Genomic DNA, 18280 nt, shown 5'->3' with positions numbered 1-18280 from the left:
TCCTTTCAGACAGTCGAACTTATAAGGAGGCAGTGGTTTTCTCTAAAATGGTATTTTTTTTAAATACTAAATTTTGAAAATGATATGTTGAGGCTTAAATAAAGCTGCACAATGATAATTTGGAAATAAACTGAACTTTATTTCATTTCAAAAATTCAAAACTGATTTAGATAGCAGTGTATGTAAATCACACATACGGAACAAAATGTGCAAGGAACAAAAATTTTCCACCACTACAAACGGCATAAAACAAAACTTAATGTCCAAAAAGAGTTTCAGCATTATTTTTTATTTGGAGAGGTATTGTCAATGAAAAGAAGAGCATCAACATGGTCTGGGTGTAAAAGTGACACAATTAAAATTTTGTTTCAGAAGCTGAGCTAGATGCTGGTATACACAATATTTTTCTGCGATCTTCTGAAGAGTCAGAAAATTTTGCCTGCTCATTTTCGAATAAGAAGCCAAATTTTCTCCCAATTTGCAACTTTGATTTTAATATCTCTCCAACTTACTTATTAGAGTGTGTCTACCTACAAAGTAAACTTCCTTGCTTTCTCTGTCAGAGGAGTTTTATGGAATTTGATGAAAGAATTATCTCTTTGTGGCTCACATATGCCTCTTTCAACATAATGTTTTTTCCCTGAATGGCAAAATACAAAAGTTCTTTAATACCTAGATTTGCAAATCTGTGACAGTGTGGATCCAATTCTGAATATGAAAGTATATTGAAAACAAAAGTATTCACATATATTCATTTCTCTTTGGACCTGGCCACTTAGGAGCTATTAACATAACAATAAACAGATTGTAAATTTTACTTCTGTCATGACTTTGTGCCTCTTATCTTCAAATCTCATTTTTAAATGATGAAATGGTGGCAAAAAGGAAGTTGTTACATCTGGACAATTAACTTTTTTCCAAGTATAATTTGACGCATTCACATAAAAACTCTATTTTAGAGGCTTCTCTGTCCTCAGGTGCCTGACTCAAATACTGTTGAGTGTCAGAAGGTGCAATGGATGTGATTTCTCTAGCTCTCATTTGTTGGAAGCCTCCTTAAAGAGCTGCAAAAACTTTGTGTTTTAAAAATATAAAATAAACTGTAGTGCTTAACAATTACAGTAATACAATAGCATACATACCGTGAGAAAAGAAATTAGTTTGTTCATTATCATGATGTTAATTCCTTCAATTTGAGCTATTTCTCCCTTCTCTGAGAGCTTTCCACACAAAGCTCAGTTATGACTTTCTACTGATTCTAACAATACCAACTGTGTATCCAACGAGTATTGCTGGACTGTTCCAGTGACCTGTCAAGAGCATTAAGAAGACCATTTTTCTTTGTGAGACTGATGAGTTCTTTCACAGTCAAAAGACCATGAATTTGTTGTCAAATAACACATATATACTCTGCATTAAAAGTATTTTGTAGCACTGTACAAGGTCTGTTCATAAAATTCCAGAACATTCGTAATTTTGCACCAGTAGTGTGTTGGAGTGAAATGTGGTTGGTACCCTGCGCACGCCTGTGTTTTTGTAACTGCCAGAAGATTCGCTGTTGTATGTCTGTTAGTTATTGTTCAGTGCTGCACTCAATAGAATGTTGTCACACAGTTTGCAAATGTTGAGATGGCAGAGTTAGAGGAGCAACGCATCTGCATTAAATTTTGCGTGAAATCCAAGAAAACATGTACACGGACACACCATATGACGCAGGAAATCTACAGCGATGAGTGCTTAAGAATGATTCATATGGTTTAAAAATGGCTGGATAGAAGTTAAAAATGACCCTCATTCAGGACACTCATGTCAGGAACGTTAACGAATTGTGCATGCCAATCGAAGAATGCCAGTCCGAGTGACTACAGAAAACTGTGACATTTCAGTTGGATCATGTCATGAAATCCTTAAACAGCATCTTGGAATGCATCATGTTGCCACCAAGTTTGTCCCATGGCTCATGAGTCAAGACCAGGAAGACCTTTGCCTCGCAGTCAGTGAAGAGCTTTTAGATCGAGCAAATGAGAATAAGATGTTCCTTAAGAGAATCATAACTGGTGACAAGACGTAGATCTACGGTTATGATCTTGAAACCAAGGTTCAGTCTTCACAATGGGTCAGGAAAACTTCTCAAAGACCAAAAACAAGCTCACCAGGTCAGGTCAAATGTCACAGCTATGCTGATAGTTTTATTTGACTTAGAAGGATTAATTAATCATGAACTCATGCCACAGAGACAAATTCTTAATCAATGGATATGTTGTGATGCCTGCACGAAAATGTGAGAAGGAAATGGCCTGGAATGTGTTGAAACAATTCACGGCTCTTGAATCACAATATCACTCCTGCACCTTTATCCCTGTTGGTGCATGACAATTGCCAGAAAACGAGATCACTGTGGCTGCTTCATCCTCCGTACTCTCCAGTCCTGCCCCCTGCAGACTATTTTTATTTCCACAGTTGAAAACCCCATTGAAAGGATGAAGATTTGCAATGATAAAAGAAATAAAAGAAAATTCGCAGGCGGCACTTCGTATGATCCAACTAGAGGTATACCAAGATTGCTTCCAGAAGTCAAAAAGGCACTGGGAGCAGTGTATCAACTATAGAGGTGAGTATTTTGAAGGGGACCATTCACAATAAGTAAAAGATAAGCGTAGAAAAAAAGTGTGGACAAAGTTTTGGAATTCTTTGAACAGACCTCTTATTTATTATATGGTAGGAACAATTCAATAGTAAATAATAGTGCAGTGCAGTGACAATGTTGGCACCTCGATCAGTAGTAAAGCGCACATCTTTCAAAGCAGTCATTGATGCCAAAAGAAATAAATCTTCTCAACAAACATTACCCCTTGTTTTTGGTTCATCTAGAAACTGGGTTGTAAACAAAACATGAGACCTGAGAGTCCAGTCAACAAACACACACAGTAAATGTCAGATAATAGTTTCTCCTCGTGCTACATGTCTGCAGTTGCTGAGCATTCAGTCTTCATTATATGAGCAATTACCTCAGGCATAATTGTATGTCTTAAGCTTTTAGCACTTTCTATCATGTACCGCAACATGATTGTGGTATGAGGTTTAATAACCTTCACAGATATTTTTCTGTTAGTCGCTCCAGTGTCAACTAATGTCTGAACAAGATCCAAAAAAGCTTTCACTTCCTATAATTCTGTATGAACTTAGGTCTTGTGCACACTTAGCCACGCATTTATTGATAATTATCTCCTGGATAGGAAGGCATTCCTCATCCACACAAGACCCTTGTTCATTAAACATGCACAGATGGCGAGAAATGTGTGAAGTGCCAGTTGACCCTTTAGCATGAGCATAAATTTTACTGCACAGCGAACAGCAAAGAAAATTAATGTCTTTCCCATCGCCATCCACTATAGGCTTAAGTACCATCCAAACTGAACTTTTAAGATTTATATGAGGCTGTAATGACCACGTATTAGTTTTTCTTTTATTTCCCTTTTTCTTGAGATGCTCTCCTTCCTCTGCAGACCAAGTTTTGTTTCTGCACTCATTTTCTATGTTCAGAAAAAATAGAACAGAGAAGTCACACTGCTCGCAGACCTTGTCTGCATTCACAGTATATAACAGTCATCAGACGCTGTCACCAAAGGCAGCCCAATAGCATCACCCGACAGCTTGGTCACTGTGCGTCGATCTCATTTGTCGGTTTTAGATAGGGTCAAGGCAGTTAGCTTAGGTTAGAACCTTCGACCATAGTTACTAGTAGACTGGCCTTGCTGTGCAGAAGCTATAGGGCTGGTGTGGCTCCAACATAAACCACGTGACTGTTGGCAAAACGTGGCGGGATTTCAAGTCAGCGGTCTGTCATCCTATGTTTGTATCGTATTTTACCCACATTTCTCAGTTGACTGCCAAACGCTTCCAACAAAAATTACTTTTTTATTTGCGAAAAATTATGTCAGAACTACATTTGACCTGGATTTGTTCATAGTACCATTTATTAAATCTAACAAATACATCGAACGCCCCTCTGGTGGCCAGCGGGACGAAATTACTATAAACTAAGTAAAATGTCGTTAAAATTCTTTTAAACAGTAAGAGTGGGCTCGTGTCAAAACTTCTAACATTGGATTCGCCGCGTTTTGAGCTCTAGTCACTTATAAAAGAAAATGGGATATGGGAATTACGTCAACTATAGGTGCCAAAATTATCGACTTTAGGAGCAGGTCCATTTTAGAGTATCAATTTTAGGTGCACTCTAAAGGTTCAGTTCCTACTATTTTTACAACAGTTTAAACTATCAGTTTAAAAAAAATGACATTTTAGATGAAAGGTGAGACTTTGAAGTTTCAGAAAATAATTTTGGAGCCTACATTTATTTAATAGTATCAGAAGGTAGAAAAAAATTCTCTTCATGTGTCGACTATAGGTGCTCTTACCTTATTATAATCTCACTTGTATATACAAAAAGGCGCGTATGTGCAGATGGCTTAAAGTTTTTCCATTTCAGGGCCTGTATCCAAAGCTGCCTTCGGTTTTCATCCTTAGGGAACCTATGAGTAGGAACGAGAAACAGTTATACTTACTTCTGTAACCGAATTATCACAGATACTTTCGAAAATGGAATATGAGTCTGACTTCACAGGCATCACTTTCAACACTTTAATTTACGTGATACTCTATTTCAAGTGTAAAAAACATAAAAGTCACTTCAGCAGATTTCCATAAACGCATCTGCACCATCATAGGAACACTTACATGTGAAATGTAATGCCATTTCCCCCGACAAAACGCTGAGTACAGCCGAAAGCGCAACACGAAACAACCATGTTTTGCCAACAGTCACGTGACTTTAGCCCTGAGATGTTGGAGCCACGAAAATGACGTCAGGGCCAGTCTATTATATTTATGGTCGAAGGTTAGAACCTATTCTATGTATGGTGTAGGTTAGATTTTAACCTCAAAGGACAGAATGGATACCACGATGCCTCTGTGCTTGGAGACAAGTGCTGCCTGCAGAGAGGCATTTGGTATTAAAAAGATACCTAATACATGTAAATAACCTATATCTATCTCAAAAAGAACTTGGTGAGTACCATACACTCTGTCACCGGTTACTGGAATTACACAAGTTTTATGAATATGAGATGAAGGGGGAAACGCCATGCTACAAAAGTTGAAAATGCTTTAACTTTGAGACAACATTTTTCTTTTCCCACCAAAGATTAGCATGAGGAGGATCCGCTACCTTTGAATTTAAAACACTGTTCTTCATGCGTTACTGAGCGAGGTGGCGCAGTGGTCAGCACATTGGACTCACATTCGGGAGGACGACGGTTCAAACCCATGTCCAGCCTTCCTGATTTAGGTTTTCCATAATTTCTCTAAATCACGTCGGGCACATGCCAGGATGGTTCCTTTGAAAGAGTACGGCCAACTTCCTTGCCCATCCTCCCCTAATCTGACAGGACTAATGACCTCACTGTTTGGTACCCTCCCCCAAACCAACCAACCAACCAACAAATCTTCATGTGTTCTATATTTGTATGTGCATATTAAGAGAATATGTAGTTTCAATGATACACCGCAATAAGGCTCTCTCTCAAACAGAGGCGGCTCATGGGTATACATTCTGAGTATTCACAAATTTTTAAAATCAGATAAATATCAGAGTGTGAAATTAATAGCATATGCTGTATAACAATTATGCTTATCAACATATCTATACAACTTCAGCTGCTGTCAGTAATAATAATAATAATAATAATAATAATAATAATAATGGTAATAATAATAATAATAAACCCCGTGGAGGCCCGAGAAAAGAATAGGCCTCCGGTATGTTCTGCCAGTCGTAAAAGGCAACGAAAAGAACAAACCACTAATAGGGCTAACACCCCTTTTAGTGTGATTAGTTGGTTCAGGACAAAACTAATGAAGCCTCGGACAAGCGCCATCATGGTCGGGGACGATGCTTGAACCCTATGCCCGCCCACAATGGTAACGACACTGCTAGCCACACAGAAAATGATTTAAATCCAAATAGAGGTGTTTTGCAGGTGCTTCCTGCAACCACTCTAGAAGGAAAACAAAGGCAGAGGATGAGATGGTCAGATGAAGTTAACCGACACCTCATGTTCTGTTATTACCAAGCAACAAACTTAGGAACCAACACAACTGGATACAGATCACAAGTATACACAACATTTATTATCAGATACCCAGAATTAAACTTTTTAACAGAACAACGACTAACTGATCAGATCCGTGTAATAATCAAAAATAATAGGATACCCCAGTCAGAATTAGAAAACATCAAACAACAAGTACAACAAATACTGGTACAAAATAATGTGCAATCAGAAGAAGAAGAAAATATAGCACTGGACTCAAACATCCCAGAACAAACAAACAAAGAACAACACGCATCAATTAAACAATCAAAGGAAAACGAAATCTTAAGACAGCCACCAGAACAAGCACAAATAGAACACAAAGTGACACACATGTTAGATATAGAAGAAAAATTTCAGCTGACATATATAGAACACAAAGACACAAATACAGACATTAGACCATTCTTGCATAGACCACCAAATAACCCACAAGTCGAAACAACAATAACAACTATCAACACAATCATACACAACAAAATAAATGAAAATACAACTATGGAACAGTTACAACTACTGGTTTATATAGGAGCACTCACTACACTAAATATACACACTAGGCAGAGATCAGAACCAACCAACACACAGAAGAAAACCAGCATGGCAACACAGGCTACAGATCAGAATAGAAAAACTGAGAAAAGACATCAGACAGCTAACACAATTTATAAGAAATGAAATATCAAACAAAAAACGAAAAAGGTTAGGTAAAATCTCACAACAAGAAGCGATAGAGCAATTACATGAAAAGAAGCAGAAATTACAAGCATTGGCCAAACGATTTAGAAGATAGAGAAAAAGTGAAAATAGAAGGAAACAAAACCAAACATTCAATACAAAGCAAAAGAAATTTTATCAGACAGTAGATAACACACACATTAAAGTAGACAATCCACCAAACATAACAGACATGGAACACTTCTGGAGCAACATATGGTCAAACAGGTACAACGTAACAGGCATGCACAGTGGATACAAGCAGAAACAGACACATACAAGATGATACCAAAAATGCCTGAAGTGATAATTTTACAACATGAAGTCACCCGAGCAATTAATTCTATGCACAATTGGAAAGCTCCTGGAAAAGATAAAATAGCAAATTTCTGGCTAAAGAAGTGCACCTCAACACATTCACATCTAATTAAATTATTTAACAGTTACATTGTAGACCCATACACATTCCCTGATACACTTATACAAGGAATAACTTATCTGAAACCTAAAGACCAAGCAGACACAGCAAACCCAGCAAAATATCGCCCCATAACATGCCTACCAACAATATACAAAATATTGACGTCAGTCATTACACAGAAATTAATGACACATACAACACAGAACAAAATTATAAATGAAGAACAAAAAGGCTGCTGCAAAGGAGCATGAGGATGTAAAGAGCAACTGATAATAGATGCAGAGGTGACATATCAAGCTAAAACTAAACAAAGGTCGCTACACTACGCATACATTGATTACCAAAAAGCTTTTGATGGTGTAGCCCACTCATGGTTACTACAGATATTGGAAATATACAAAGTAGATCCTAAATTGATATAGTACCTAAACATAGTAATGGAAAATTGGAAAGCCACACTTAATATCCCAACAAATTCAAATAATATCACATCACAGCCAATACAGATTAAGGGTGGAATATACCAAGGAGACTCATTAAGTCCTTTCTGGTTCTGCCTTGCTCTGAACCCACTATTCAACGTGCTAAATAAAACAAATTATAGATATAATATTACTGGAACATACCCACACAAAATCACAAATTTGCTATACATGGATGATCTAAAACTACTGGCAGCAACAAATCAACAACTCAACCAATTACTAAAGATAACAGAAGTATTCAGCAGTGATATAAATATGGCTTTTGGTACAGACAAATGTAAGAAAAATAGCATAGTCAAGGGAAAACACACTAAACAAGAAGATTACTTATTGGATAACCACAGCGACTGCATAGAGGCAATGGAAAAAACAGATACCTATAAATATTTAGGATACAGGCAAAAAATAGGAATAGATAATACAAATATTAAAGAAGAACTAAAAGAAAAATATAGACAAAGACTAACAAAAATACTGAAAACAGAATTGACAGCAAGAAACAAGACAAAAGCTATAATACTTATGCTATACCAATATTGAGCTACTCATTTGGAGTATTGAAATGGAGTAACACAGACCTAGAAGCACTCAATACACTTACACGATCACAATGCCACAAATATAGAATACATCACATACATTCAGCAACAGAAAGATTCACCTTAAGCAGAAAGGAAGGACGAAGGGAATTTATCGACATAAAAAACCTACATTATGGACATTATGGACAGGTAGACAATTTAAGAAAATTCTTTATAGAACAAGCAGAAACTAGCAAAATACACAAAGCAATCACTCATATAAATACATCGGCTACACCATTGCAATTTCATAACCACTTCTACAACCCTTTAGATCACATAACATCAACAGATACAAAGAAAGTAAATTGGAAAAAGAAAACACTACATGGCAAGCACCCGTATCATCTAACACAACCACACATCGATCAAGACGTGTCCAACACATGGCTAAGAAAAGGCAAGATATACAGTGAGGCGGAAGGATTCGTGATTGCAATACAGGATCAAACAATAAACACCAGATATTACAGCAAGCATATTATTAAAGATCCCAATACCACAACAGATAAATGCAGACTTTGCAAACAACAAATAGAAACAGTAGATCACATCACAAGTGGATGTACAATACTAGCAAATACAGAATACACCAGAAGACATGACAATGTAGCAAAAACAATACATCAACAACTTGCCATACAACATAAACTAATAAAACAACATGTTCCCACATTGAAGTATGCACCACAAAATGTACTGGAGAATGATGAATACAAATTATACTGGAACAGAACCATTATAACAGATAAAACAACACCACATAACAAACCTGACATCATACTCACCAATAAAAAGAAGAAATTAACACAACTAATCGAAATATCCATACCCAATACAACAAATATACAGAAGAAAACAGGAGAAAAAACTGAAAAATACATCCAACTGGCTGAGGAAGTCAAAGACATGTGGCATCAGGATAAAGTTGACATTATACCAGTTATACTATCAACTACTGGAGTCATACCACACAATATCCACCAGTACATCAATGCAATACAGCTACATCCAAACATATATATACAACTACAGAAATCTGTAATTATTGATAGAATAGAATAGAATAGAATAGAATAGAAAATTTTTATTAGCCTTTCAGTATTTTTCATACGATTGACTTCGTCAAAGTTTACAGATGGTTTTAGTTTCAGTACGATATTCAAATAGTTACAAAAAGGGGAGAAAAGGAACTAAAGACCTTTTCTTCAGCAATGTGTAAAACAATGTTTTATACAGTAATTAAATACACACATAAGAAAAGAATCACAGTAAATAACTAGCTTACATAATATCAAAATATTTTCTTCATAATTTAGGTAAAACATATATTTTGATGTTTAGTTTCTAAGAATTCTTCAGTTGTATAGAATTCGTTGTTTTTTAGCCAGGTTTGCAATGTATTATTATATTTATTTAGTGGTACTGTACAAGCTGAGCATGGTAACTTATTGAAAAATTTTATGCTTAAGTACTTATAGTTATTATGGACTACAGCAAGTCTTGTGGAAGGCAAGTCCAGCAGGTGACTGTTTCTTGTACTGTGTGCATGCACATCACATCTCATGTTCAATTTTTTCAGATTTTCTCTGGCATATATTGAACAGTTATATATGTACATGCTTGGCACTGTCATTATGCCAAGAGATTGAAAATAATTTCTGTAGGACTCTCTGGGTGCTAACCCTTCCATGCACCTGATTGCTTTCTTCTGCCATCTGAAAATACATTCAGCCCCTGGGGAGTTACCCCCAACATGTAAATGAATATCAGAGAAACGAGTGAGACAGCTTTTCGTGAATGTTCAGATATAGTACAATGTGGGCCTACAGTTCAGATAAACCTGACCCACCATAAGATCAACAGATGTTAGAAGCATGAATCAATGCTACAGTCTCACGATGTGCTTTATTGTTCTCAACACATCAAATGGATTACCATATGATAAAATCCAAAACTTAATGTACTACATCTCATTCAGAACCCCTCAAAACAGGTTTTTCTATCAGTATAACTATAACACACTGATGACCGATCTGAATTTACTATATAATGAGTGAATTGGCATGTCTGTGAAGTGTGCTACCGCCTAGTGGGATTTGTGCCAAGTGAACATGAATAAAAGTTTGCTACAGTGTGCTACCACCTGGTAGTATTGATGTTAACTTGTAGTTGAGTGGTAAGGGTTAGTAGTGCTCACCATAAACTGTGCACATTCTTTATCAAATCTGTATGTATTTGGCCCATAAGGCAGTTATGTCATGCCAGTTGCCCATGTGCAGAAGCTCCTTAAAATGGGCATGGAGGTATGCTCGCGACCCTGATGCCAAGTTTCATCAAGTCTAGAGGAGCAACTGACAGCCACTCATATTTGGCCATTTCCACAAATTAAACTATCTGTCCTGCCCTGCAGGTATAGCAGAGGATTTCACCGATAATTGAATAAATAAATATTTGCAATGAAGAGATAAAAAGTCTTGGCTGTTTGCGGCATCATGCCGCCATGAATTGGAAAAAGTAAATAACTGCGAGCAGTGACTGTAGTGGAATTTATGAAAATTTTATAACATTGGACCGCTGTCACCTTCACAGTGACTGCATCACCCCTCATTAATCATATTTGTTTAATCTTCGTTTGGAATTTTAAAGCTTGTGGCTGAAGAGCAGAATGTTTATACCACTAGCAGCCCACTGCCTGTCCATATGGCAGGTAGATAACAATAAAGTAAAAAAAACTGTGAAAGGTGGCTACACTGAGTCACAACGCCAGAGATTGTGCCAAAGATTATTATTCCGCACAGAACAGTAGACTTAGTGCTGTATATTTCAGATTACTGCATCTACATTACGTTTAGCAGCATTCAAAGAAAAATAACCAATAAACCTGTAAGGTGTCAAAAGTTAGGGTGTTCAAAGCTCTTGCGCTCTTACACAACAGCTGCCACTGCTCCCAAACGCATTGTTCTCAGTATAGTTTATTATGCAACGGTGGTAGGATGTGTGACTTCTGTGTAGGCAGGTTTTGCCAATGATGTTATGAGCACATGATGGTTAAGTTATGTGATGAAAGCAGGTGCAGTTTCTACTATGTGATACATGGATAAAATTTGTGTGAGACTAAGGAAGAATTATATAATTAATGAAAGATAGATTTGTGGTTTCACAACAGCTCACCTTATTCCAAAAATGGTGGAAATTAATGCAAAGTTGGCACAGTATTCAGATAATTAGATACTAGTACTGGAAGCTTCAATGCTCTTTAAAGAGCTGCTTAAACGCTTGCTCAGTGGATCTGAGCAAGGAAGTACCAAGGTATCTGGTGGCAGTATTATTTCAGATTGAGTGTAGCTTTTAATAAAGAAATCATCTATAACTTACCACAGTGTCTTTTTAGTACATTTGCACAAAGCGTAGCTTCAAAATTTGTTATAGAGTAAATTTAACGTTTTGTAGGATTTTGGGTTCAAGAGTGAAGACATTAGCTTTTAAATTTGTCTTCAGGACATTTTAAATAGCACCCAACATACCAAACAAAAACTTTGAAATTGTACTTTACAAAACGTGGTATAGGCTTGAATGTTGAAGAGATGTAATTGCCAGATATCAAATACTGAAGTGTCTTTTCTTGTGCCAGAGCTGCATCTTTAATGTATTGGATTTTTTAACAGAGCTCGAATCACGCCTCTACAAGTACTTGAAATTAGCTTTTGTTATCCAAAAGTGTTTCACGTACGAATCTTCAGCTTTACATACTCAAGACGATTAGTGATGATCTTGAAGAGCAAGATTACAAGCACTATGTTTTGCTGAATTTATTTTAAGTTGTACAGGCATACATTAATTAATATTTAATGACTATCATTTAGCGTACGTGTGAAAGACAACCAAAGCTTAGAATAAGATACCCCAAACACCAAAAGCACTGAAAAGTGGATGCACATAACACCACATTTGCAAACCACTTTATGTAACAGAATCACCCCCCTCTCAATGGCATAAAAACGTCAGTACGCAGTAATAATAATTTGTAGACAGCTAATGTACATCTACCACAACACAAAAAAGATCCACTACAGTAAAGCATAAGATACACCATCCTTCTAATTTGAACAAATTGTTTTTTTAGGTTATAATTCACATCTAAAATTTGCGATACGATTTTGCCTACTTGTAGTTTCCAATACACCTGTGATATCAATAGACAGATTCTGAACTATATTCCAATTATGATATTTTTATTCATTCTTTCTTGGATTAAACATCAGTTTCTCACAGCTCATATGTGAGAACATCAGTCAATATGACCAAAGAAAACAAACTGTTTTTTTGAATTTCACCGATTGTCATCCAATGTCTATACATTCGGGTGATGAGATCAGCTACAGTGTGACTGCACTCATAGTGGTGTACTGTTTTGAAAAGATAGACTGCCTTCAGCCGATGTTGGTCATTGGTGGAATTCACCAAAATCGGTACCGCTATGACTGCAGCCTATCTCGCAACTGCACTCAGTGCTGTCACTGACCCATAGGCCACAGCACACCAGAGCTTGCTCATGGCACTGGCCGGCCCATCGAGGCTCATGGTTGGCCATGCGGCCCGTGCAGTGATGTCATGGGTTCTCTCAGTGCAGATGTGGCCCACAGGTTGCACCTCTACGCGTAACTCTGCTGAGTCCTGTGATTGCTGACAACACTGGTTGGCCCATACGGTGGCATCACAGGCACACTTCATCCGAGACTGTTGTAGTGCAGTGTAACCTGCAAGTGGGGCCTCTGTGCACAGCTGTGAGTGGAACCACCTAAAGTGGAATGACTACTTAAAATTAATGTTTGGAAAATATGAGGATAGGCGGAGATTCATTGAAAGAATGTTACAGAAACAGTTCACTCACAAAATAAGTGTCTTACAAAACATTTCTGACACCAATTTATTAATATTGCTCATCAGTGCACCGAGTGAGGAGCAATGATGGCACTTGAAAAAGGCAATAAAATATTTTAGAAAAGTGATTATATTGTGACAAATTATTTCAATAAACAGTTATGGCATAAATGAATTGTTTTCATTTTTGAGAATCCCCTAGCAAAAAGGTCAGTTTAAGACCATAATAAATTTCTCTATTATGGTCCTGGATGAGGCATTGCCATCTTCTCTTCATATAAATTTATCAATACACACACGTACATTGATAATTTGGTACTGGTTTTCGTAACTCACAAATAAAATCTAGATCACATTTTAAAAACTAATGTCATTCTATACTACAGTACTGGAAAAATGATCAACAAAATATTTTTGGATTACTGTTTCTTGAGAACCACAGCAAAATCTGAAGTAAACCTATTGGATTTTCTTTACTTCAGATTTTTCTGAATGTTTTCCACCTCTCTTTCTTCTACTTTCATGATTTGTGCACCATCCAGCATTCCCTGGGCCAACTATGCTGCCTTTAAACATTTTTTTCAAGTGCTTTTTTTAGTTTAGCTAGCTTGAGAGAGAAGTTTTTATCGCGCCTCCTTCAATAGCTGCTCTTTTATCTTTTCTTTCAGAGCAGCTCTTTCACAGCCAATTGGTTTTTTTTCATGTTATTCACTTTTTTCATCTCCTCTTCAAGATGCTTTCACGTTCTTCATTATAAGCAGTATAATTTGAATGTGCTTGCTGTCCATACCTAATGAGCTGCGAGTCAATGGACAGTGGGGTTATGTCCCAAAGACACCCCACAGCCAAAGCATTGTTTAAAAGCCTTTTGGTCATTGAAGCTTTGTCTCCTCCCAATATCTGTGTCAAAATGGAGTGTCTTCTCTCTTTGTCCACATTTCCAAGGGGCAATGTAAGAAAAGCCTTAATGAGCTTTGAAATAGTTGGGTATTTTAACTCTGTGGCTGATAAGTCTCTTTTTGAGCTGTGTTGCTGCCAGTAATTGTCAAAAACTTTGTTATGTAAAGCTGGGTCATCTTTTTCAAGCAGTAGAACCTCCCACTCATCTAATAAGCAATATTGTTGGACATCAAACAGCATCATTTTTGCAACTTTTGAGATGTCACTACATCTTCTTCTCTTTATTCTTTCATTGGGGCCTAAAAATCTTAAACTTTTCAGCAGTGTATGGTACTTGATAAGCAAGTCTTTTCCATCACATTCCCAAGTTGTGATGTAATGTTTTTGGACATTCTTTTGAAACCACAACTTGTGACATTCTGCCAGTTTACTAAGTTCTTCAGTTACTTGCCCACTAAAAAGGGGAAGCAGATTATCCATTGTAAAGAGTTCATAATGATGAACCTCATAAATACCGGTACTCTCAATTTTTCTCAAAGCAGAAACTACCAAAACACGAGCCAAAAAGATTTAAAGTATGTTTCCTATTTCTATATGCAACTTGAGAATCAAAGGGGTTTGGTTTTGAAAGTGTTAAATGGGCTTACTCAATAGTTCTGTAGATGAAATTATGGAAGGAAGATCTGCTTCCATATAAGGGATCTTCTTTTTTTATTATTATTAAAGAATTCATAATGGCATTGTAGGATTTGGACTGAATAGTACCAGAATTATTTTTTTGAGGTACATGCTTAAGACAGTAATACTGAATAGCATCCCACTGTTCCAAAATCCTTTTGGCTGAAAGTTCTAAAGTAAGCCACCTTGTGGTTGCATGCCTCATAAACTTGTGATATGGAATCTTTAACTTAGACTGAATTTTGTTACATTCTTCCCAGCAAGAAGGCCAACCATCAAAATAATGGTAAATACTGACCAGAAATTTGGAGCCTTCTTCACCTAAACACTCCAAAGCCTTTACAAAGGCATTATGCATCGTATGAATGTTGCAAGCTCCAATGTTTATATGTTGGCTGCCTTGGGTCTCCTGGACATCACTGTCTAAAAGCATAAAGCCTTAACACATTTTTATTAACATTCTCATCCCAGAACAAGTTAACTACAGAAAGTGCTTCATGTAATGTCAAAAGTACTGTTTCGCCATCTGCTTTGTCAATGAAGAAAGTTCTTAAGTGGTGTGTTGTTATGCAACACTTGCTCTGTGACCAAAATATATTGGATGTTTGTAATTCCTTTTTAACATTGTATTGTATTGTATTGTATGTTAACCGGGGACCTAGAAACGACGGAGATGCTCTGTCCCCGCCGAAGCCGCAGTGGTCCACTTCACCCCTCTGCCGCCCCACACCGAACGCAGGGTTATTGTGCGGTTCGGTCCGCCAGGGAACGTCTCACACCAGACGAGTGTAACCCCTATGTTTGTGTGGTAGAGTAATGGTGGTGTATGCGTACGTGCAGAACTGGTTTATGCAGCAATCGCCGACATAGTGTAACTGAGGCAGAATAAGGGGAACCAGACCGCTCTCGCCGAGGCAGATCAAAAACCGCCTAAAAACCATCCACAGACTGGCTGAATCTCGACACAAATCTGCCAGGCGGATTCGTGCCGGGGACCAGGCGCTCCTTCCCGCCCGGGAAGCCGTGTGTTAGACCGCGCGGCCAACTGGGTGGGCTTTTTAACATTAGTAGTCTCATCGAAACTCAGTGTGTAATGTAATGAACATGCTTCTTCTAACATATGTTCACAGAAATACTGTGCCAGTCAATTAGTTATTTCATTTTCTTGAAAAAAAGGGAAAAGTGTTCAGGAACACTATCGGGGATCATCATCTTAAAAAAGTTACAATATCATTTGATGAATCCATAGAGTAATTGGAAATCAATGACTTCATCGTGAAAATCAATTCAGCTGCAATGGCAGTGTCCTTTGTACTTAACAACTGTATTGTTGGCACGCGTAACGAACTTCAAGGTTGCATCTGATCTGAAAGTTCTAACTTTAAATGATATGGTCCACATTTAATATCAAAGTTGCACTTACATTTTGTTGAAAGTGAGTGGTTAAAAAGCTGCCTGAAAACTTTTGTTTCATAATTAATAGAACAAGAACATATTGCAAAATAGTTCACTTTCACTAACTTTTTCCTCCCATGCTGAGACTCTACATTTCAAACTGTCTGTCTTTTCAACCCAGTAATTACAGAATATGCATTTTCTCATTTGAAAATTGAATAGAGTATCACAGCTGCAGTTCTGTTACTACACCAAAATTAGAATCCTGAACAAAAGTAGATGCAGTTGTAACAAAGGAACATTTGATTCTAATAACAGTTGCACAATATATAAAAACCATAGAAGTGTGAGTAGGGTCCGTGCTTTCAGGATTTGGTACAAACTTAATTATGTTTATACATAGTCACCTGTAGGTTTTGATGAGTGATTTTGCAATTATCAAAATACGTGTCATCAATTGCCATAGCTTTTGACTGCATTGACTTAGAAGCTTAACTGTATTTTTACACCACCAAGGGAATGAACACCTTAGTATTTGACATAAATTGCAACTTGATATCTCTAACCATTCTTCAGAAAAAAAGAAATCTTAACAGACAGACTAAAAAGTTATTCTGTAAAGGTTCCATTTTTGCAAATTAAGATACAGAACCATAAAAAAACACAAAAAATCAAAATTGATCAATCTATCTCATTTTCAGAACTTTTCAAGTTAGATTTTTCTACTTTCATCACTGGAACATTCCAAAAGCACTTTTTTTTGTCATCAGTCTACTGACTGGTTTGATGTGGCCTACCACGAATTCCTCTCCTGTGCCAATCACATCATCTCAGAATAGCAGTTGCAACCTATGTTCTAAATTACTTACTGGATGTATTCCAATCTCTGTCTTCCTCTACAGTTTTTGTCCTCCACAGCTCCCTCTAGTACCATGGAAGTCATTCCCCAATGTCTTAAACAGATGTCCTATCATCCTGTCCTTTCTCCTTGTCAATGTTTTCCATTTATTCCTTTCCTCTCCGATTCTGTGCAGAACCTCCTCTTTCCTTACCTTATCGGTCCACCCAATTTTCAACATTCATCTGGAGCACCACATCTCAAATGCTTCGATTCTCTTCTGTTCCAATTTTCCCATAGACCATGTTTTACTACCATACAATGTGCGTGCTCCAAACGTACATTCTCAGGAATTTCTTCCTAAAATTTAGGCCTAAGCTACCAGTAGCCAGGAATGCCTTTTTTGCCAGTGCTAGTCTGCTTTTTATGTCCTCCTTGCTCCATCTGTCATTGGTTATTTTGCTGCCTAAGTAGCAGAATTCCTGAAATTCATATACTTCGTGACCATCAATCCTGAAGTTAAGTTTCTCACTGTTCTCATTTCTGATACTTCTCATTACTCTCACCTTTCTTCAATTTACTCTCAGTCCATATTCCACACTCATTAGACTGTTCATTCCATTCAGCAGATCATGCAATTCTCCTTCACTTTCACTCAGGATAGCAATGTCATTACTAATCATATCCCCGATATACTTTCACATTTAATTTTAATTCCACTCCTGAATATTTCTTTTATTTCCACCATTGCTTCTTTCATGTACAGATTGAACAGTAGGTACAAAGACTACATCTATGACTTACACCCCTTTTAAGCTGAGCGCTTTGTTCCTGGTCAACCACTCTTATTATTACTTCTTGGTGCTTGTACATATTGTATATTACCCATCTCTACTAATAGCTTACCCCTATTTTTCTCAGAATTTCAAACTCTTTAAGGCATACAAAAATATTTGCAAAATCATGTTCCTTAACACATTAAAACCAGCTCTCCTATAGCGCTAAACTTCTACGGCAGTTCCATCTGCAGCATTCTTTTAAGAACTGAAGACCAAGAGCAACATGTGTGTGTCTTGGTTTTGTTATGTAGAACCCCAACTATCCCCTCTTTTAACCTTCAGTGCAAACAGAGAGGTGTTATAGGTTTAATGTGTGTATCTGTTTGTGGCATCGTAGCTCTCAAACAAAAGGTCCGATTATACTGCTTTTTAAAAAAAAAAATCTGGTTG

The sequence above is a fragment of the Schistocerca cancellata genome, chromosome 1 (genome assembly GCF_023864275.1).
Source record: "Schistocerca cancellata isolate TAMUIC-IGC-003103 chromosome 1, iqSchCanc2.1, whole genome shotgun sequence".
NCBI classification, from domain to species: Eukaryota; Metazoa; Arthropoda; class Insecta; order Orthoptera; family Acrididae; genus Schistocerca; species Schistocerca cancellata.
The sequence above is the reverse complement of the archived record's forward strand: the minus strand, read 5'-3'. Positions refer to the sequence as shown.